The 24316-nt window shown below is 34.3% G+C and overlaps 1 protein-coding gene across 1 annotated transcript in view; it reads right to left on the minus strand.

The window, feature by feature from the left end:
* LOC127878829 (ETS translocation variant 4-like) overlaps window positions 1-24316 on the minus strand; it is an 86268-nt gene that overhangs the window by 23414 nt on the left and 38538 nt on the right. The window lies entirely within an intron of this gene.

Raw genomic sequence — 24316 nt, forward strand, 5'->3', positions numbered from 1 at the left:
GGCGATTAAACAGCAATTTAAAGGGTTCTCAATAAGAGCCGGCTGCCGGCAAAATCGGCCGTTTGAAATCAGATTTTGGCCGTTTGAAAATCGCTCAGATTCAGAAAATCGGCAATTGCATTTTCGAAATTTGTGTGTCTTTTCGATAAATTTGCTCCTGTTTGCTATTAAGCAAAGATGTTGCTTGATTATTTCTCTTAACGCATTACAACAACAACAACAATGAAAAGGCGCAAATTGGAATATGTCAAAAAGCAGTAAATATTTTGATGTTCTTTTCATCACATGGTGAGTTTTTGTTCCTGATTGCTTGGTTTTTTTGGGTTAATGCAAAGTTTTTGTTGTTGTGAAAGTTTGTTTTAATACAGTTACGTTTCAAACTAGAAGTGTCAAGCAAAATTTGCATGGTAGACGGACGATCAGGCCTTTTCCGCCCATTCCTGTAGGGCCGAATTTCGGTCCCATTCCCTATCCAAAATCGAAGTTTTTTCCTTATTAGAATAAAATGTCCCAATTGGAACCTTGCGCCAAAAAAACCCCATCAAAATCGTAAAAATTGACCCTAAAAATCGAGTGCAATAACATATCCAAAAGTCATATTTATCTGAATTATGATCAAATTTTACAAAAGTAATAAAGAGCTTTTTTCATTTATCTTTTGTTAGTTAAAAAAGCTAAAATTCATAAAATGCACACAAAAATGCTCAAATTTAAGTGCCTGGTTGACCATTAAAATAGCCATAATATGGCCCAAAATGCAGGAAATCAAGTGCTCAATTTTAAAATTTTCACTGGGAGCATGCCCCAGAACCCTCCTAGAAGGCCTGTTGGTTTCACATTTTGGACTGTTGGCTCAAAAGTTATTGAGAACCCTGCACTTAGTAAATTAAGTTGTTTATTTTTCACATCTCAACTGAAACAAACAACTTGGTTACATAGATATCTATTGCACTGAAAGATACAACATCAAACTAATTGACCTGAAAGTCATATTTTTTCACATCTCCACTGACAAATACAACAAAATTGGCTACAACATGTTTAAGTCTTTTCATATTTGCACTTGTTCAACTAACAACAATATTTTTTTCTGCTCCATCTTAAAATAATAAACCCTATCCAATAGCACCATGCAATAAACTTTGTTCCATGCTAATATACAACACTTTGTGTCAGTATGCAAATGGGAGGAAAACTTCACATATATCTATATGAATGAGCTTAACCACATAAATGTCTTAACAAACATTCAAATGTTAATGTTCTTGGTTTGGTAATGTTTTATTTCAGTTCATTTCAATCATTCACATTATGTCAACTCAACTTAAGTTTTAATTATTATGTACAAAATATTGCTTAAGGATATGGGACACTGACTTTTTTATCAATTTTTCCTTGAATTAAATGTACATCTTCCTTGGTATAAAATGGTAATAATGTACTTTTGTAACCTAAGCAAGCTTTGAAAATGGGTTCAAATTTTTGTTTTGGAATTGGACTTTTGGGAAAACATTATGGGGACCGACCCGTTTTTTCCACACTTTCATCACAATTAAATCTTACAAGTAAAAGTAATCACCTTAAAAGCTCTCACACTGCCAGAATTGAAATGCAAGCAATCTTAGTGACTTTTCAAAGCCAGCTTTAAATAAGACAAGTCATTGAAGATTACAAATACCCCCAAAATGGCTTATTTGAAGCAGGTGCAAAACTTAAAAATTTGTCAAATTAATCTAATAATTTTGTCATTCGCTACATTTCTAAGTTTCAGGTTGATGGATTTAATAGATTGCCTAAGTTCAAGGGCACATATTTCTTCAACATATTGTGACAAACAAAAAACAAGAGCACCGCCTTGCGGGTGCAGACCGCTCATCTATTTTCTTTTTAAAGGTGAAGGGACTCTCATTTTCAATCACAAAGGAGGGAGGAGTGGAGTGAAGAGGGGTGTATAGTGTGGGGTTGTGGACATTTATTACATTATCTTCCAAAAAAGCGAAAAAAAAAAAAAAAAAAAAAAAAAAAATCGGGGGGGGGGGGGGTATAGTGTGAGGGTGTGGTGATAATTTGTGAGATGATCTTAAAAAAAAAAAAAAAAAAAAAAAAAAAAAAAATCAAAAAAAAAATTTGGGGGGGGGGGGGTGGGGGGGTGGGGTGGGGGTATAGTGTGAGGGTGTGGTGGTCATTTGTGAGATGATCTTATAAAAAAAAAAAAAAAAAAAAAAAATGAGGGGGGGGGGGGGGGAGGGGGGGAGGGGGGGAGGGCACGGGGGATGGTTTGGGTGAAGTCTATTGTGGTATGTCAGGTAAGAGTAGTTTCATCAAAGTATCAATCAAATCTAATCATAAATAAAGAAGTTATGGCAATTTTAGCAAAATTTAATAATTTGACCTTGAGAGTCAAGGTCATTCAAAGGTCAAAGTAAAATTCAAGTTGCCAGGTACAGTAACCTCATGATAGCATGTAAGTATTTGAAGTTTGAAAGCAATAGCCTTGATACTTCGAGTGGATCGAAACACAAAATTTAACCATATATTAAAAGTTACTAAGTCAAAAAAGGGCCATAATTCCGTAACAATGACAACCAGAGTTATGCAACTTGTCCTTTTACTGTACCCTTATGATAGTTTGTGAGTGTTCCAAGTATGAAAGCAATATCTATGATACTTTAGGGGTAAAGTGACCAAAACATAAATCTTAACCAAATTTTCAATTTTCTAAGTATAAAGGGCCCATAATTCCGTCCAAATGCCAGTCAGAGTTACATAACTTTGCCTGCACCGTCCCCTTATGATAGTTCATAAATCTTGCAAGTATGAAAGCAATAGCTTTGATACTGTAGGAATAAAGTGGACCTAAACACAAAACTTAATCAAATTTTCAATTTTCTAAGTATAAAAAGGGCACATAATTCTGTCAAAATGCCAGTCAGAGTTACATTACTTTGCCTGCACAGTCCCCTTATGATAGTTAGTAAGTGTTGCAAGTATGAAAGCAATAGCTTTGATGCTTAAGGAATAAAATGGACCTAAACACAAAACTTAACCAAAATTGTCAATTTTCTAAGTATAAAAAGGGCACATAATTCTGTCAAAATGCATGCCAGAGTTATCTAACTTTGCCTGCCCAGTCCCCTCATGATAGTAAGTAAGTGTACCAAGTTTGAATGCAATAGCATTGATACTTACTGAGAAAAGTGGAACTAAACGCAAAACTTAACCAAAATTTGCAATTTTTTAAGTACAAAAAGGGCACATAATTCTGTCAAAATGCACGCCAGAGTTATCTAACTTTGCCTGCCTAGTCCCCTCATGATAGTAAGTAAGTGTACCAAGTTTGAATGCAATAGCATTGATACTTTCTGAGAAAAGTGGACCTAAACGCAAAACTTAACCGGACGCCGACGCCAACGCCAACGCCAACGCCAACGCCAACGCCGACGCCAAGGTGATGACAATAGCTCATAATTTTTTTTCAAAAAATAGATGAGCTAATAATACATTACGTTCATATTGATATGCAGAGAAAAGTTTGAGAAACTAAGTCAAATACATTGATGCTTAGTTTCAAAATTTCAAGGGCACATAACTCTGCAAAATTCTATCAGAATAAACAAGAAAAAAATGTCTTGAAATTCTACATAGTATAAACATCATAATTACGTCTTGCACTACCACATGGCATAAATATATCTATAAAGTTTACAGTGATATGCAGGAACTGAGACTAGATTGCAAAATAGAGGACAAATGTGCAGCATAATCACTAAATGTGATAGGCGTGCTCACAATTTTGCAATAATTCTACAGCTAGAACCAATTGGAAGAGGACAAAAAGCTGATTGGATCAAGCAAAATGAGTTCCTCATCTTTTACATCCGTGATTTCTGGGACACATAAAACAGATGTGGGTAGCACCCTGGTTTTGCCTGCATTAGCACAGCATACCAAACCTTTGCAATGATCATTCCTGGAATAAATCCTAGATGATTGAGTAAGGTATCAACAAAAGCAATTAAGCAAGACACTTCATATTGTTAGTCTCTTCATTTTTTCTAGAAGCTCAAGATGACTTCACAAAGGCGGAAATGATCAAGTAAACATGTTTGGGCCTCAATGCTTCACAACACTTAACCCTTTGCATGCTGGGAAATTTGTCGTCTGCTAAAATGTCGTCTGCTGAATATCTAAAATTAGCATTTTCTTCATTTTTTTTTTCAAAGAATACTATCAGAATAGCAAACAGTTTGGATCCTGATGAGATGCTACATTCTGTGGCGTCTCATCTGGATCCAAACTGTTTGCAAAGGCCTTTAAAATTCGGTTCACGCACTGAAAGAGTTAACTAATTCGGCTTTCAACATGGAGAAGACTTTAAGTATGAAATAGTGTCCGTCCAATACAAAAAAGCAAGTTTTCATCCTCATGAAGTCTGTTAGGTAACATCCTACAACAAATTACATAATGTTGCATTTTAAAAGAAGCATAAAATTTTTATTTCGGACTAACGTATATGATTACTTTAGTCAAGTAATTGTATGCATTGATCGTATCTTTCACACGTCCTAAATTTGGGATCATTTGATCTTCTAGCTATATTATTACACAGAATGGCAAAATTTAGACCATTATACATATTGCTGCACTGTTCACTGTATAATGTATAAATGCTTCGATGACATAAAGTTGCCAGGAAGCAGGGAAGCTCCTGTACGACAGAGATTGCTCTGAAGCTTCTTGGTCAGGAACTGATGACTTATAGGAGTTTATAAAATGTCAGAAATATTCTTGATGAAGGAAGGGTTTATTTAAAGTTTATCCTTTTTTTTTTTACAAAACTGACACATCAAAGGCTTCTTCACAGCTTTATAGCTACAAAAATAGAAATAGGCTTAAACAAAGCTTATTGCTTAGATTAATTGAAATAAATGTATGCAATGTATTTTATTGTTATATTTAAGTCAGATTAAGAGAATATAATATTAACGCAACCATTTCTTCTTTCAAATCAGACCTCACTGCAAGCATATTAATTTTCTTGAATCCAATAATGACAGCACTAATGTTCCTATTTCAGCACGAAACAGCAATTACTTTCAGGAAACACACTGACAAATGAAGAAGACCAAGGAAATTCAAAATGATAAATAAGCTTAGTAGGAAATTATTTGTTCAACTTCTCAATATCTTTTAGGCTAGATATCCATACAGGGAGCTCAATCTGTATCATAATACCTATCTGCACAGCAATATTTTATTACGTTATAATGTCCAAAACATGCATCTTTGTTTACTTAAAGCTCAGAGGAATATTAGTTGAAGGAAAATATTTGGGCCCCATCCTGACACAAATTCACAACATCACATGCATTATGTTCGCTTTTTTCAATAAAACATGAGGGACAAGAGATGCGTTCGTCAGAAGCACAATGCCCCCTATTGCGCCGCTTTGAAATTAAATTTCAATACATCATTTGGAAGGTTAAGAAATTATCTACCTTTTATAGCTTATTACTTCCCTTGGATTGTAGTTTTTTACTTTTGACCTTGAAGGATGACCTTGACCTTAAAATTTGTTTTTATTACATCCTTAAAAAAATATTACTGCCCTTGTGAAGTTGATCTGTACCTGCCAAATGATACAAAAATAGAAATTATCTCCCTTTAAAGCTTGTTACTTCCCTTGGATTTAGTTTTTTTACCTTTGACCTTGAAGGATGACCTTGACCTTTCACCACTCAAAATGTGCAGCTTCATGAGATACACATGCACGCCAAATATCAAGTTGCTATCTTCAATATTGCAAAAGTTATGGCCAATGTTAAAGTTTTCGAACGGACACAAGTACAGACAGACAGACGGATTGACAGTTCAACTGCTATATGCCACCCTACCGGGGGCATAAAAATAGTGCATCCAACCCCAAGACTTGATATGGAAGTCATCACTAATAGTTAAGGTTCTGTCAAATAAAGCTGAAAGAGATCCTTGAAATAATGGACATGAAATTGCTCAAGTAGTTTTTTAAGTTTACTTCCTTATTCAATACGCCAGTACCGGTAATGCATATAATATCATGAGCTAAATGAGTCAATAGATATTTTTAAATGTTATAAGATAGTAATACATGTCACAATATAGTTATACGTGTAACAAGATAGTGTAAAAAATTACTGGAGACTGGAATGGACAAAATCCAGAAATCCCCATTGAAAAATGCCCGCTGAAAGTGTTAACCCATATCACAAAACTTTCCTTTGATAAACAATAATATTACTGTACTTAAATTTTGAAAAATGTCATACAATTTAAACATAGTGAGATGTGTGTTAAATGTACCTTCTCATTAGGAGTATGCAAACAGATATAATTACATCACAACTTTCTTTAATACATTTTATTTTCCTGGCTAGTTTTTATGTTTTTAAGAGTCTGTCTCATTTTCATTAGTGTTCACACAAGTATTCAACAATAATGTACACCTAATGTTGTTTACTTCACACAAGTATTCAACAATAATGTACACCTAATGTTGTTTACTTCACACAAGTATTCAACAATAATGTACACCTAATGTTGTTTACTTCACACAAGTATTCAACAATAATGTACACCTAATGTTGTTTACTTCACACAAGTAATCAACAATAATGTACACCTAATGTTGTTTACTTCACACAAGTATTCAACAATAATGTACACCTAATGTTGTTTACTTCACACAAGTATTCAACAATAATGTACACCTAATGTTGTTTACTTCAAACAAGTATTCAACAATAATGTACCCTAAATGTTGTTTACTTCACACAAGTATTCAACAATAATGTACACCTAATGTTGTTTACTTTACACAAGTATTCAACAATAATGTACATCTAATGTTGTTTACTTCACACAATTATTCAACAATAATGTACACCTAATGTTGTTTACTTCACACAAGTATTCAACAATAATGTACACCTAATGTTGTTTACTTCACACAAGTATTCAACAATAATGTACACCTAATGTTGTTTACTTTACACAAGTATTCAACAATAATGTACATCTATTGTTGTTTACTTCACACAAGTATTCAACAATAATGTACACCTAATGTTGTTTACTTCACACAAGTATTCAACAATAATGTACACCTAATGTTGTTTACTTCACACAAGTATTCAACAATAATGTACACCTAATGTTGTTTACTTCACACAAGTATTCAACAATAATGTACACCTAATGTTGCTACCTCACACGTTTGACTTTTGTTAAAAATAGCAAGTGGGGCAATTGATGTGCAGCAAAATACCACTGCACATCAAAGATGCTTATTACCTATTATTTATTACTCAATAAAAGGCACTGTATGACATATCAAAGACTTTGTTACAATGAAAAAAGTCGTATTGTTATTTTCTTATAGCCTGGTGAGAACAAGATGTGAAGACAGACAAGCATTTAGTCTGTTGAACTGCCTTTGAAAGACAGACACATAGATGACTATGTCATAAATTGGTCCTATGAGTATGAACTAATAAAAGCTTGTAAAGGACAATAATAGGCCATTACTAGACTAAGCATCTAATCCTGATAATAGGGCACATTTTATGAGATGTTTCACTGTATTGTGTTGCACGAGTTGATTGCAAGATGAAAATATTAGCATAACAACAAGTTCTTTATTGTTTCATTCATTTTGTCTTATGTGCAGTGAAATAGGTAAATGTGCACCTTGTCCTCAACAAATATCCTGAGTTTCCATTAAAATAAAAGAACAAAGCGCAAATCTACCATATATAAGTTTAAACAAGATGATTTGTAGAACTATTTTCCCAACTGTGAATATGCACTGGATGTGTTAAAGCAGGCATTCAACTTCTGCAAAAGCAGCTGTTTAATACTGTCATAAAAATGTCAAATAAAAAAACTTGGAACATTTGTAATCCTTGGGAGACAGGCCATAATTTCATTTGCACAGCTTGGCCGCTCTCAAGTTTTCAAAGCTGTGACCCTTTGCAAATACTTAGACAAAAAGTACACTGTCTGGTAACAAATGTAAGACATTCCTGTGAGAACAAATAAAGCAGCAGATAAGACTTAGTGTACTGAAATGTAATACTTCCATAAACATTGTTTGCAATTATACAAACCATAGGATGCGCATTTGTGACATAGGAAGGAAGACCATTAAGTGTATTTCAGCATTAATAAGGAGAACTTCCCCATTTACACGGCTTTGAATACTCATTCCAAATCCATGGAATTCACTCATAATTTGATTCAGAACTACAACAAACAATAGAGGGTAAAATAGACTCCACAAGGATTTGTTTCTTTCTTTAATGCCTTCACTTTTATGTTTGCTGCAAATATAATGGACATATCACACATTCTCAATGAACTAATTTCATGATTGTTGCATTTTTAAGGTCTTGCAATTGGTGTCAAATAACATGCATAGAAAACCTTCAAATCAAGCAGCAATACTATGTCTGGATAAACAATACATTGCATAAAAAATAAACATATATGTGTCTTGTTCTGAGAAAGCTGGGCTTAATCATGTGCGTAAAGTGTCGTCCCAGATTAGCCTGTGCAGTCCGCACAGGCTAATCAGGGACGACACTTAACGCTTTAATGGTATTTTTAGTTTCAAGGAAGTCCCTTCTTACCGAAAATCAAGTTTAGGCCGAAAGTGTCGTCCCTGATTAGCCTGTGCGGACTGCACAGGCTTATCTGGGACGGCACTTTACGCACATGAATTAAGCCCAGTTTTCTCAGAACAAGACACATATAATAATACTTGTTTATTTCTTATGGAAACAATTATCATCTCTCCAGTAAAATTAATCACTCAGAGCACAAATATATTGGGCTGTCCAGTCAGGTACAGAACAAGATGCGTTTGTGAAACACAATGTCCCCCTATATGATGTTTGACCTTGTAGGATGACCTTGACCTTGACCCTTCACCACTCAAAATGTGCAGCTCCATGAGATACACATGCATTTCAAATATAAAATTGCTAGCTTCAATATTGCAGAAGTGACATTACATGAGCAATTTTGACCCATATTATTTGACCTTGAAGGATGACCTTGACCTTTCACCACTAAAAATGTGCAGCTCCATGAGATACACATGCATGACAAATATCAAGTTGCTATCTTCAATATTGCAAAAGTATTCATAAAATTAGCGATTTGGGCCACATATATTTGACCTCTGACCTTGAAGGATGACCTTGACCTTTCACCACTCAAAATGTGCAGCTCCATGAGATACACATGCATGCCAAATATCAAGTTGCTATCTTCAATATTGCAAAAGTACTCATAAAATAAGCGATTTTGGCCACATATATTTGACATCTGACCTTGAAGGATGACCTTGACCTTTCACCACTCAAATTGTGCAGCTCCATGGGATACACATGCATGCCAAATATCAAGTTGCTATCTTGAATATTGAAATACTGCAAAAGTGTACATTAAATGAGCAATTTTGACCCATATATTTGACCTTTGACCTTGAAGGATGACCTTGACCTTTCACCACTCAAAATGTGCAGTTCCATGAGATACATATGCATGCCAAATATCAAGTTCCTATCTTCAATATTGCAAAAGTTATTGCAAATGTTAAAGTTGGCGCAAACCAACCAACAGACCGACCAACAGACCAACAGACAGGGCAAAAACAATATGTCCCCCACTACTATAGTGCGGGACATAAAAAGAATGCTTCCAAACAAACAATTTCTGAATAAAAACTAAATACAAGTTTATACTTATTACAGAAGCGCCATAATTCCACTAATTTTGTTGAAGCTTTAATTCCCTTCATTCAGTCACCTGTGCATGTTGGTCATTTAGCTGTGAAAGTTTGAGCAAAATCTGCTAAGCTGTTAAACAAGAATTGAGTACACAAAATATTTGAAGATAGAGGTTTTTTTTCTGCCATGTAAAAAAAGGCTTTAAAACTGACCCAATCCCAAAGCAAACAGCCCCGATCCCAAACAGAAATTATAAAGAAATCCCAATTTATAAAAAATAATATATATATATTTTTTTTTATAAGAAAGAAGTGTCTTAAGACTTATAATTATTAGACTCTTTATCTCAATTTAATTTTTTAAACAACCTACAATATATATTTACATGTATTTTGTATATATTTTTATAATAATATATTATATATAACTATCATTTATATGATTTATTTTCAAAATGTCCAGGAAAACCCCTGTTGGGTCAATATTTGTTGATAAAAAAATCCCAATTTGGTCATTTTTGTCAATAAAAAAATTCCAAAATTTGCCTCTTTTATCGATTTAAAAAATCCCAATTTGACCAGACTCCTTTTCCCAAAATGGCTAGAAAAAATCCTGAGATATACATTCTATTTTTGAAAAACAAGCCAAGGGTGACAATTATGTAAAAATTTTGCAACCGAAATTCATTATTTTCTGATCATCTAATCATTAAGGTTATTCAGTTGAGAAATTTTGAGCAAAAGCTACCAATAATATCATGAGGAGTGGAGTACAGAAACCTACTAACATGGAGACCAACGGCTGACAAGACTTTGTCTCACACTTAGTGGCGGCATAAAAAAAGAATAATAACAGATGCCTTCATTAGTATTGTTAATTGCAAAGTTGGTTGTCTTTATTGCTGGAAGTGGTAATTTATGACACATGACTGTGTATACACGCCAGTCAAGCGACTCACCATAAAGCATCACAGTTCAACGTACGAAACAACGCTAAAGTTTTATTTTCATATGACAGGGGTTCCTATTTGTCATTTTATAAAGTAATTAATAATCCAAATATGTAGAAATAACCGCTTTTCTACATATTTTATAGTACAAAGCAAGAATTCTGAGTGAAGTATGCAACTTTTTAAGCAAAAAGATCCAGTAAAATAATTGGAGACATGAAAAAAGTATAAACATGAATTTTCTGACTATTTCTCATTAATGAAGCATTGTAATTGAAGCTAATTGAATATCAAAATGATTTTTTGGAAATGGCCTCAAGAATGATCACAGTGCGTCATAGAAAACATCATTTAAACAAATGCAGTTTTGGAAATATAATTGTGAAGGCAAAGATGTGGTTTCAGAAGTGCCTTTTGTCACAGAAATTACATATCTGCACAATATATTACTCAAAAATGTGTATTTTATGCACACTTAGACACTTTTATTAGTAACCATTAGGTGCGAAGAAAATCATTAAGTTTGTAGGAGTTGTCACGTTTTGCAGGGAAGACACATGGAAAAGCAACTAATCCGCTGCAAAGTCAAGTGCACATGCTGCCTCACAAAAGATTCAGACACATCATTGGTCATCAAATCACAGTCTTTTTGAGAGTTCCAATGAAACCCATGTTTCATTCATGTCTTGTTGTGAACCACTTAAAGCTTAACTTGCAAATGGTTAGTGTTGTATCAATTGTTGCATATAAATTAGATGAAACACATTTAATGCCTTGTGTGTTATTGTTTTCTAAGTGTTTTCTTTGCATGTTGGCAATAAACCCTGAAGAAATACATATAAATTCATGAGATTTCATTTATATACAAGAAAAAATACAATGTTCAAAACAGTATGCCACAAATTAGACAGTATAACTCATATTGATAAATAAATAAATAAATAAATAAATATGTCTGAATAAAATAAAATAAATAAATATGTCTAAATAAATATTTATAATTATGAAAATGTTTGATGTTTAGTTGAAAGATTACTTTAATTTACAATGCATAGAAACTAGAATAATGCTTTGAACAATTGCTCTTCCACATATGCAGTACCTATTCACAATTCTGCCCCCTCATTCCAGTGAGACAGCCTGGTCAAGGATGCCCACATGTCAGCTTGGCAAATACTCAGGACATAATGACAGCATTATAATACTTCCTGTGTCTAATACCACTGAGCCAACATCATTAACAGCATAACAACACTAATGCTGCTTGGTACCTTGATCTTAAATTGTTCATTACTACCCGTTTAGTTAGAAGCATATGTGGCATTTGGCCCACTAGCCAACCCCAAGAGGATTCATTCATCAGTGGGTCCACTATCCGTTGCAGAAATTTTGATTTCCAAGTTTTGTTGTGCTTCCAATGTTGTTTAACCCTTTGCATGCTGGGAAATTTGTGGTCTGCTAAAATGTTGTCTGCTGAATTTCTAAAACTAGCATTTTCTTCGATTTTTTTCAAAGAATACAATCAGAATAGCAAACAGTTTGGATCCAAACTGTTTGCAAAGGCCATCAAAATTTATTAAAGTCAAACATGTGTCCTTTGGAATGGAAACAAGGTTTTTTCTTATATTTGACCTGGCAACCAAGTTTTTGGGTGCACACAACACAGGTTTGAACTTAGCCTAGATTATTTCAAAATAAACATTCTACATAAATTTAATCAAGATTGGATGAAAAATTTGACCTATCATATAATGAAATAACAAGCTATAAGTTGACTTCCATCTGACACAATAGCTCAAACAACAGAAAATGTAGTGTCATTTAAATGTTATTGTTCAGGTCTGAAACTCATCTTTGCTCCATGTGTTCAAGACAAAATCAGCAATTGTAACTGCTATAGATCACTTATTTGCCTGTTACTGTTGGCATTGGTATACATGAGCCAAATGAATATAACAACAAAAACAAGTATGTTCCCACTGAGCGGTGACCAAATACCCCATAACCTCCCACAACCACAGTTCATATAGTTCACAATATTGTCCCATAACAACCACCATGTGGAGAATATTACTATACAGGATATACTAATTAAACCCTAGGAATGTCATTCATTGCTAATAATGAGAAGGTTCATCATAATAAGATACTTTTCCTATAATATTGAGAATGGAAGATACGAAAGTAGTCCCAACATGATTACCTTAATAAACAATCTTCTTAGATCTTTTTTTGATGATCCATAATCTTTCTCTGCCAGCAAAAATGATTCGAAGCTGATTTTGGCAAATTAATAATTGACTCAAATTATGTCAATTAACCATCTGATTCATTGGTAGACACAAACCTTGATTTGGGGTGAAAAATTATTAATTTAAGATTTATGATTGAAGAAAGTTCTATTCAAACAGTTATTATGTCATTACACATTATGATGAATAATTAGCCTCAATTCAGACAAAGTTATATAGATTAATACTGGACTATCAATGCGGGGAATCACGTGGTCAGAATTGAGAAAACATGGCCGCCAATGCCTCGATAAGATGGAAAATTTGAGTGTTTAAACAGGTACATCTTCCGTATTACTTACTTGATTTTAATCGGATGACACCTATCATAGGGCCAGCAGGACGCGGTTTCATCGAGTATCAACTGTTTCCTTCTGGTTGGTCTGAGTGTGGAGATTACTCATGGAACATTTTGCGATTTTCCTGAACCGTCAATTGCTGTTGTTCACGGATTAACAATAATATAACTGTTTTCACACTAATTAGCACTGTACCAGTTGTTCATGCGGACGCATTGAAACTGGCAAAAAAATGGATACATTGATTGCTAATTGCGTTATTTTCAAGGTAAAGTTATCTCCACACTCAGACCAACCAGAGGGAAACGGTTGATACTCGATGAAACCAAGTCCGGCTGGCCCTATGATAGGCGTCATCCGATTAAAAACAAGTAAGTAATAAGGAAGATGTACCTGTTTAAACACTCAAATTTTCCATTTTATCCAGGCATCGGCGGCCATGTTTTCTCAATTCTGACCACGTGATTCCTCGCATTGAGTATTAACACTTTATTTTCTGGTAAGAAATCTTACTGAAAAAAATGATGGGTGGGGTATAAGTATTCAAATATTAATTTAAAATTTATGAGTAAACTAAAAAAGTATCTGAAGCTCTGAATAAGTATCTGATTTTCAATTAACCCATTTTTGTCATCAAGTTCAGCGGAAATATAGGTAACGGAAAGTGGCAAAGTGCAAAGCTCTTTCCATACATAGATGCCTGCAGCACAACAAGCCACATGGGAGCAGCAGGAATGGTTGTTGGAGACTATTGATTATAGATATAGGGTCATGTACATCTTCACTTCCTGCTTCCGCCTTCAAACCCATCAATAATTCCATGCCAGACATCTTTGTCAGACAATCAAGGTCTGCAGATATTTCCTTGCTATCATTTAGGGTGTTACCTTATTAAGAAAACATATATTGTTGAACAGTGTTTTAGAAGTGCTTGGGGGATAAAAGTCACACATATCATGGCTGAAAGTTAAACATTTAGAAAAACCTGACTTTATGGCTGTTGTTGTGGGCGGAATGGGGGGGGGGGGGGGGCTTAATTGGGGGGCTATCAGGAAGGGTGAGGGAAGGGCAAGACCCTCTAGAAGCTCATGAGAGTTATTATTTGTAAAGTGCCCAACAACATTTACCAAATGAGGATGTACATACTGAAAATAAAATTTTATAAATCACGGAAATCCTGGCACTTGCAGGAACATTGTTACCCATGCATTTTTAGAAGTTTGTAAATAATGAGGTGTTCCTAAGTGACTATTGATGATGTCATTTTTTAACATTTGCAAAGTATGACCAAGTTTTCATTTTAACGCAAATAGTTACAAGCCCAAACGGAAAACCAAGGACTGGACCAAACCCAAGTTCAAAATATTCGGTTCCTACTGAAAAGCTCGTGCTCTTGCATACCAACAAGTATTACTATTAAAGTCCCACTCTTCTGATCACTGAAGGTACCACCTTTAGACATTTAGCTAAAAACATTTTTTGGCAGTTTTTTCTTCATAAAACCCTATAAATTTCCCTGAAAGAGAGGCATTTCATTTCTATTACCAGGCAGGCTGCTTTTCGCTGCTTTGTCAGGTTCCATTATTTAGCCAGCTATGATAAAGCAAGAGGTTTTCATTAATCAGTTCAACATGAAGTGTGTCAAAAAAATTACAGTAGTGACTACACCTACCAGTACCTAACATATATCAGTGAAGTACCTACTATACATCAATGGTGAAACACTGAATTTAGAGTAACCTTACAGCACCTATGGCTATGCATGTGAAGTGATAATACATAATGCAAGATGAATATCAAACTAACCTACTTAGTTGATCAACTTTCATGACAGTGATCAATCCTGTCAAAGAAACAAACATTCTGGGTCCCATTTACCATTAACCATTGAAGCTATCTATGCAATTAGTTGGAAAACTGAACATCATCATGATCACAGATAAAAGAAAGTACATGGCTTACGACATTAAATTTTAGTCATGTAGACATTTTATTTATAGCAAGATGATTAACAACATTATGGCAAGATATTTTTCATTCTTGCAGTAAGTAACACATTGATTTTTCACATAATATAAAGAGTAAATTTATAGCAAACAAAATTAATATATATAAAATATGGAAGGAAGCATCTCTTGCATTATTAATTTAAAAGCAATAAATATTACATGACAAAACAAGTCATTTGTTTCGACTAACATCGCCCAAAAAAGTAGGGTAATTAGGTCAGGTGAACTGTTTTTGTCGCTTAATTTTTCGCATGATTACAATTTCATTTTGTTAATTTGATTGTAGAAAAAAAGATCACAAACTTATTTTATATGACTTAAGCCAAAAGTGATTGAAATAATCAAGATATAAGGAAATGAAAATAAGGGTCGGTCAGATTTGTTGAAACTAATTATTTTACGCTTCAACATCAAGCAATGATGATCTTCTTCATCATCTATGCATCCAACAAATAATTTGTAACAATGAAGTATTTTCCTATTATTTTCAGAATACCCAAAAATAAGTCCATGAATAATTATTATTAATTATTATTTTCAAGTTTAACATGGTGAAATCTTCATGTAATTTGCTTTTGATTGTTGGAGTTCTTGATATAAATTAAGAGTTTTGTCAATCAAAAATTTGAAACTGACTGACAATTGTGTAATTTACACCAACACCCACCATATCTTTTGCTTTGATTATTTATTAAATTCACAAACTGAGAAACATGCTACAAAAATACTGCTTGCTGAAGGCCAGTTCAATAAGTGCTCATCACAGCCTGCTGGCAGGTCAGCCATATTAAAACGCAATTAAAGTTACAACAACAGCTTTTAAAACAACAACCAAATCACGCCGTCATGGTAAGTAAGTTATTAAACGATGCGCTTGTTAGCCTCAAGATATTTATCAAATTCTATGGCATTTATAAACCCTTCTTGTCACAAAGCTGACAAATGCAGTGGCATGCCCTTCCATAGCCGCAAGCAATTTAAACGTTACAATAACTAACGTTACGTCCTAATTCACATCTTAAACCTAACTGCCATAGCACGCCAAATTCAAACATTTTGCGCCCAGTTATCACCCTTAAGCACTGAGGCTTGCTGACAGATAACACCTGTGTTAGTTATTCACGTGTTGCTCAGTTGTTACATCCCATATCCGCATAAAATTACTGGTTCGGGGAAGTAGTTTTCATTTCCTATTTTGGTTTCATGTAGTGCATACTGACAGCTTGTATATAAAAATGTTTTATCATGCATACGGCCATCTACACAACCTACAAAGCCTGGGCAAGTCAATCAATCTCAAAACAGGTAGAGCTGAAATTATCATATACATTATGTTTAAGTAAACATCTGAATGTCAAGATGTGATTATGTTCTTGTACATGTACACTTGATTTAATCAGTGTAAAACTGTTAATATTAAATTAGTTAATAAGTATTAGTAAATAAACTAGCATATTTTTTTTTAACAAATCAAGAATGACAACACTTAAGAAAATTCAATTCAACTTTATCAACCATCAATATATACTGATTGTTACCCTATATACACTTTGGTTTCATTTCTCTTTATAATTAAAACCCTGTTGCATATAAAATATTTGAGATATAAAACCTAGCCACAAGCTATGGAAGTTAATGTCTCATGTAATATCGACCACTTTTGTCAGCTAAGTCACATTTGTGTTGCTTTTTGCAATTTCAGTTTAACATTGCCCAATAATTCATTAAACAAAACGTGACCAAATAAATGTTTAATTATGCATATAATGTGATTAATTACTACTTCAGGTTGTCGCAATTTATGAGCGGCATCTCCAAATGTCGCAATACGCTCAATTAACCAACAAGATACACACAGAAAGACTTCCATGTGCAGTAGCCAAAGTTTCCATGCAGAAGCACAACAATAGAACAAGGGACAAAATTGTCACAAAACCAGGTTTTCATTGTGAAAAAAAATCTGATAAAGGGAGACAACTCAAACTGAACTTTTGAAATGAACAAACAAAATTAACCCCCTTTGTAAGTTTGTTTTAAAATAAATCTATTTTTAGTAGTGGCGACCTTGACATTGGAGATATTGACGTGATTCTTTCGTGCGACACACCGTCCCATGATGGTGAACAAATGTGCCAAATGATTTTAAAATCTCATAATGAATGACATAGTTATAGCCCAGACAAGCTCATTTATGGCTATTTTTTACCTTTGAACTCAAAGTGTGACCTTGACCTTGGAGATATTGACGTAATTTTTTCGCGCGACACACCGTCTAATGATGGTTAACAAATGTGCCAAATGATTTTAAAATCTCGCAATGAACAACAAAGTTATGGCCCAGACAAGCTTGTTCCGCCCGCCCGCCAGCCAGCCCGCCAGCCCGCCAGCCAGCCAGCCAGCCAGCCAGCCAGCCAGCCAGCCAGCCAGCCCGCCCGCATTCGCCAATCTAATAACCAGTTTTTTCCTTCGGAAAACCTGGTTAAAAACTGTAATGTATTGAAGTGTAGCGATGCCTTCATTTTTTGGTTGTTTAAAGTTCTGACTGTATATATTTTTCTCACTACATTGGTTACAAACAAAACTTATCTAAGTCCCTTACTTATTTAAATAATTGCATAAATTTTCACAATTATTCCCAACAAGACTGTTATAACTCTATACAAAGCTCTTTCCTTATTGCTGGTCTATATTCAACTGAACCTTTGCAGTCAATTTTGTTGGGTTAAAGCACTGACATTTCAATGAGCATTTTCATAAATAGAGCCTGGCAAAGTAAACAAAATTGCAGACAGGGAAAATAAATGAATAGAGCCAATTTACTTTTTTAAACAAAAGACCAGCATGAGCAGTGGTAAATTTACTGGCATTGCATCTAGACATGCTCACACTTCTTCTCAACTACAATGTATGGAATCTGAATGTAACGGGCCCCTTCACACCTGCTTCTATTTTTTGTCTTTCACAAGTTTTGTGATTGATGTATACATTTAATGGACCATGACACTCGCCTCGACCGAAAAAATGTTAATAATGACAGACTGGTACATGTAGATGTGAACATATGTGCCAAAGCAATTACAACATAAAATTGTAAATTAAATTAATGTTTTATGTTACACATAATTCTCCCAAAAATCATGAATGCAATATATATTATAATAAAAATAATCTAAAATATAATCTATTAAATAGCCAGTGACAGAAAAGTCTGAGTACTAGTTTAAAAGCTTGTCTGCTTTCAAATTGTCTTAGTAGCCACTTTGTATTTTAAACAAAATGTTTGCTGGTACATTCAAAATAATACCAAATAATATAATACAATATGACTAATGGAAAGTGTTGTCCCAGATTAGCCTGTGCGGACTGCACAGGCTAATCTGGGACGACACTTAATGCACATGAATATTGCCCAGTTTTCTCAGAACACAACTCGAATTATTACATAAGTAATTTCAATCAAATTTATAAAAGAACAAATTACAGGAGAAAAATCTGTTTTCAGAATAATTTCAGATGTATTGTATTAAGAATTACAATTCTTATCTGCCCCATCAGAAATCCCTCAACAAAAGTAGTGTCAACTAGAGTTAACAGTATGCAATCCCTTATCAGACATCTACAACTATGACAAAAGGTCAATTAATATACAAATACATGTGGTCATATTCAACAACAAACCCAGGTAAAGTATGTTATTGTTCCATTTATCCTCATGGGGTATTCAATGTTTGATTTGCAAATCTCAATACCTTGCACAGATAACATAAACTTCCGACAATAAAGAAGGAAATACCGCATTGAAATAGCTATCACATGATCTGGCTATGCACTTGATTAAAAATGTAATCTTAGATAAGGTCTCTTTTCCTCTTGAGCGTACCGGAAACGAAAAATTTCACAAGGAAACGAATTTCAAGACCATAATTATTTTCTTTAAAGCTGGATGCACTATGTATTTATATGAACAATAGTCAGCCATGTGACAAACTTTACTGAAAAAGTTAGGACAATTTTTTTATCAACGTCTACATAACATGTTCCCAGTAGACATGTGAGCCATACAAGGAACAAAGAGCTCAAATATTATTGAAATACTCAATAAAAAACAATATTTGAACAAATACTTTAATATTCTTTTCAAAAATAACTTTTAAAATTTGGCTGATTTCAGAAAAGGGAATTTTTTGCTGCATTTAGAGCACTAAAAAATTCAATGTCAAAGATATTTTGTCAAGTTGTTGTGTTTTGTTGCTTTTGTTTCAAAGGAATTTTTTTTGATGCTATCTGATATCATTTAAGTTGCGAGAAAAAGCAGAAAAAAGACTTAAGATAAAAAAAAACATATTCTTAAAAAACTTACATTTGAGATTTTATTATAACCAATGTCCACCTAATTAACTTTTTTTCAATAAAATAGATAAATATGCTTTTGGTTGCATTTTTATCAAGTGATTGAGCATTCCAATAGACATTAAAATTTGATTTTAAACTTCCATGCAGTGCAAACAATATTCAGAGAGAAAAACAGAAATATTGAATTGTTTAATTAAACTAAAAAGCACCTGCACAATTTTTTTCAAAGTAAAATTTTGCCCTATATTATTTCTGCCAAATTATAATAATTTTTTTCCTATATATTACGATTCTGAGTGCTCATTGTTTCTTAACTTTACTTTTTACATTTTTATTCTGATAGATGATTCTTTATGTGCTGTTTGAATATGCAGAAATAAATTATATATCAATTTTCTATTTCATGGAAGACTTTTTTTATTGTCATGTTTGACACAACAATGAGGTGAGTGATGCCGGTTTTATCAAGTAATATACAGTAACATTTTAATATACATACTAGCTAAACCATCAAATATGTCACGACTTTGGAGGTGTAGGTAAAACACACATACCTTTGGTTAAACAAAGTCAACAAGGTTATATATATATATATATATTTAAATGAATTCCAGAGGGTAACTTACAATGGTATCGATTGAGCAATGCTTTTTTAAATGTTTTGCCGCTACTCTGTTTGTCCTGTGAACTGAGATCTAGGCCTTGTTCGCTGCACGAGTCGTCAACATCAGAAAAGTCCATTTCTCTGGACTCTTTTATGTCTCTCGACTCCTTCATTTCTTTCAAATCCTTCATTTCTCTCAACTCGTTCATTTTTCTTGACTCATGCGACCTCGATGAATCGTAACAATCTCTTTTTTTCAAAGACAAGTCCAAGACTGGCGTATCTTCATTTGTCATGAATTCTTTTGGAAAAGTCAAAGAATGAGACGTTCGTGTCGCAAAGCTTTGAGAGGGAATCATAGGATGTGGTGGTGGTAAAGGAATGTGATTTGGAATATGAGGAAACCCGAGCGGCAAAAGTGGGCGTGGCATCAGGAATGGATAATGCATGGTCTGTGGTAGGGGTAAATATGGTTGCCTGGGCAAGAACGCAGGCTCCATTTGAATTGGTCCAGGAACAGGCATAGCGTAGAAACCAGTCTCCTCCTTCACATAGAACATGGACGAATTTTTCATAAACATTTATCTTTTGCAAAGGTTCCTCCACTTGTATTCAATCCTTTTTATTTGCAAACACATGTTCAATCAAAAGTCTGTAACAGCTCTACAAAATAAATGTTCATCAAAACCACTATCCATTCACATGACACATAAGGACTTCATCCGTCCTAAATCCTCCGCAACTGATAAAACACAACTCTCACGTCTTACAAATTTATTAAAATATTTTAAACCATGTTCAAGCTTATTTCAACAAAATCCAATAGATAATGAAACACGATAAATCGGTGAACTTCAATGTACTGTACCCAAGCCAGCCAAGCCAGAAGTTAGAACTGACTGACAATCAACATTGAAATACTTCCCACAATTATCTACAATAATCTTCAATCTGTTGGTAGATAGATTCACACACAGCTAATACAATATACTCCTCCAAGCCCACGCCATTCAAGCACAGAGATTTAAATGTCTCAAGGTGTCGCTGAGCACACAAGCTATGCAAGGACATGTTATATCTAAGTTACAATAGGCGTGCTCTCATATAGGAAGTATTCCACTGTGAAGCGGTTACTGAAGTGTAACACTGTCACTTCGTATAACATCTAAGTAGTCAGTATACATTAAGACCACATGAGCAAGCATATGGGCCAGTTAGTAGTCGTAATCATATCATCACCGAAAACAGGCTTACATAGTGAATGCACTAACCCTGATAAAAGCCTTTTAGGTTTTGCACTCAAGGAAATCACTTCTCTGCAACATTACAAACTAGGCTGGCTTAAAAATCAATGAACATAAAACTATATTTTGTTGCTCCAGAAAATATCTTGAGATGTTAAAATTAAATTTAATGAGTCGGGTTTTGAGAAAACTGGGCTTAATGCTTGTGCGTAGTGTCATCCCAGATTAGCCTGTGCAGTCTGCAAAGGCTAATCAGGGACGACACTTTCCGCTTTCATAGTATTCTTAGTTTCAAGGAAGTCCCTCCTTACCGAAAATCAAGTTAAGGCGGAAAGTGTCGTCCCTGATTAGCCTGTGCAGACTGCACAGGCTAATCTGGGGCGACATTTCACGCACGTGCATTATGCCCAGTTTTCTCAGAACACGACTCAAATAGTCAGGTTGACCTCTGTATATACATTGTTGCTATAGCAAGTAAGTTAACAGGTTGTAAGTTAACAGGTTGATATCCAGATAATTGTCCATAGGCTTTCATCTAAAACAGTTTACACTATGTAGTTGAGGAATGACTGACAATGTGAAATGTCTCCCAGTTTGTGAGCATAAAAAATAGGCTGCGATTCCACCAAAAGACAACAATTAGATTTTCACTTTCAGTTCAAGTATTTGCATTAATTTAACTTAATATGTAGGTCAACACAAACAATATTTATGATAATCGACAATTAGCAATAGTTGAAATAAGTGGAATTTCCTCTTTTTTCTCCTAAATAAAGATGAAAATAGGTTTTTAAACAAGATGCGTTTGTGAAACACAATGTCCCCCTATATGACGTTTGACTTTGAAGGATGACCTTGACCTTGTGAAGGATGACCTTGACCTTGACCTTTCACCACTCAAAATGTGCAGCTCCATGAGATACACATGCATGCCAAATATAAAGTTGCTATATTCAATATTGCAAAAGTATTCATAAAATAAGCGATTTGGGCCAAATATATTTGACCTCTGACCTTGAAGGATGACCTTGACCTTGACCTTTCACCACTCAAAATGTGCAGCTCCATGAGATGCACATGCATGCCAAATATCAAGTTGCTATCTTCAATATTGCAAAAGTATTTATAAAATAAGCGATTTGGGCCACATATATTTGACCTCTGACCTTGAAGGATGACCTTGACCTTTTACCACTCAAAATGTGCAGCTCCATGAGATACACATGCATGCCAAATATCAAGCTGCTATCTTCAATATTGCAAAAGTATTCATAAAATGAGCGATTTTGGCCATATATATTTAACCTCTGACCTTGAAGGATGACCTTGACCTTTCACCACTCAAAATGTGCAGCTTCATGAGATACACATACATGCCAAATATGAAGTTGCTATCTTCAATATAGCAAAAGTTATTGCAAAATGTTAAAGTTGGCGCAAACAGACAGACCAACAGACAGACCGACAGACAGACCAACAGACAGGGCAAAAACAATATGTCCCCCACTACTAATACAGTGGGGGACATAAAAATTTACATCACCATCATCTACTTGTATGTATTAAATTGCGATTCTCAGATTTTGCTTTGAAATTTTATATGACAAAACTTAAGGAAGAAATATTGAGTAAAAGAAGAGTGCAATATAATTCTCTATATAATTATGAACAATACAAGCATACAAGTCTCTAAAACAGTTACATTTTATTTTAAGACACTATGCAGTGTTTATTTTCACCGTTTTGGGAATTGGGCCAGGTCCCTTTGGACTGAGAAAATTCGCGGCGTTTTGACTAACATTGGGAAATTAGCGTTGTTGTCGTTTTGCTAAAAATGCTTCAAAATTGAGGAAACAAAAGTGTCCAGTATTATATTTACTAAGGTTGAACTTATATGGATGGGATATAAGATATTGAGATTCAAAAAAAAAACAAAAAAAAAACCAACCTTCCATTGGGAATTTTTAGCTCCCATTTAGGAAAAATATATATTTTTTTCCATTGGGAATGGGTCTGATTACCGGACCCTATTTTGAATGAAAAAACAAAAGCACCGCATAACGGGTGCCCTGCTTGGCTGCGAAAGCTTGTCAGAATTTTTTTTTTTTTAGAGGTCACAGTGACCTTGACCTAGTGACCCAACAAGAGATGTGTTTTAACACTATAATTCACCATACAGAGGGAAAAAAACATAATTCAAACTCTTTTATTCATTAACATGTTATGTTCATGTTCAAAGTTCAACATTTCTGGGCTTTTCAGCGAATTTATCAATTATTCTGGTGACCTCCTCTTCACCAAGTCTCTCTGTGTGCAGACAAAGTCTGATCAGAGACTTCAGTGTAGCTTTCCCAAGCTTGTGTCTCTGTGGCGTGCAAAGCAGGTTGAGCAAACTAAACAGTCTTTCAACACTCTCTTGACCGGACGTTTCTGGCGTTTCACTGCCGGCATTTGAAGAAGACTGACTTTTAAGTTTTACTTGTTTGAAAAGAATATCAATTTATTTTTAAATTAAAACAGATTTGTCAATTATTTTACGATAGCTTTTGTTGTTGTGCGACATGTTGGAATACGTATGGTTTGCGGTAGATGTCTTAAAGCGAAAGTCGTGATAGTGAATTACGTACGATTTGCGGTAAAGGCTAAAATAAAGTAAACACGCGGGTGCAGTTCAGGAAAATTGTAGTAAATTCGTAACGAAAGACGTATTTAAATGAGGTATTGATTAAAATTGAATAACACTTCAGAGAGGGGAATTTAAAAAATATTTGGGGGAAAAATATATACTCTAAAGATG

Source organism: Dreissena polymorpha, chromosome 4 (assembly GCF_020536995.1).
Source record: "Dreissena polymorpha isolate Duluth1 chromosome 4, UMN_Dpol_1.0, whole genome shotgun sequence".
NCBI classification, from domain to species: Eukaryota; Metazoa; Mollusca; class Bivalvia; order Myida; family Dreissenidae; genus Dreissena; species Dreissena polymorpha.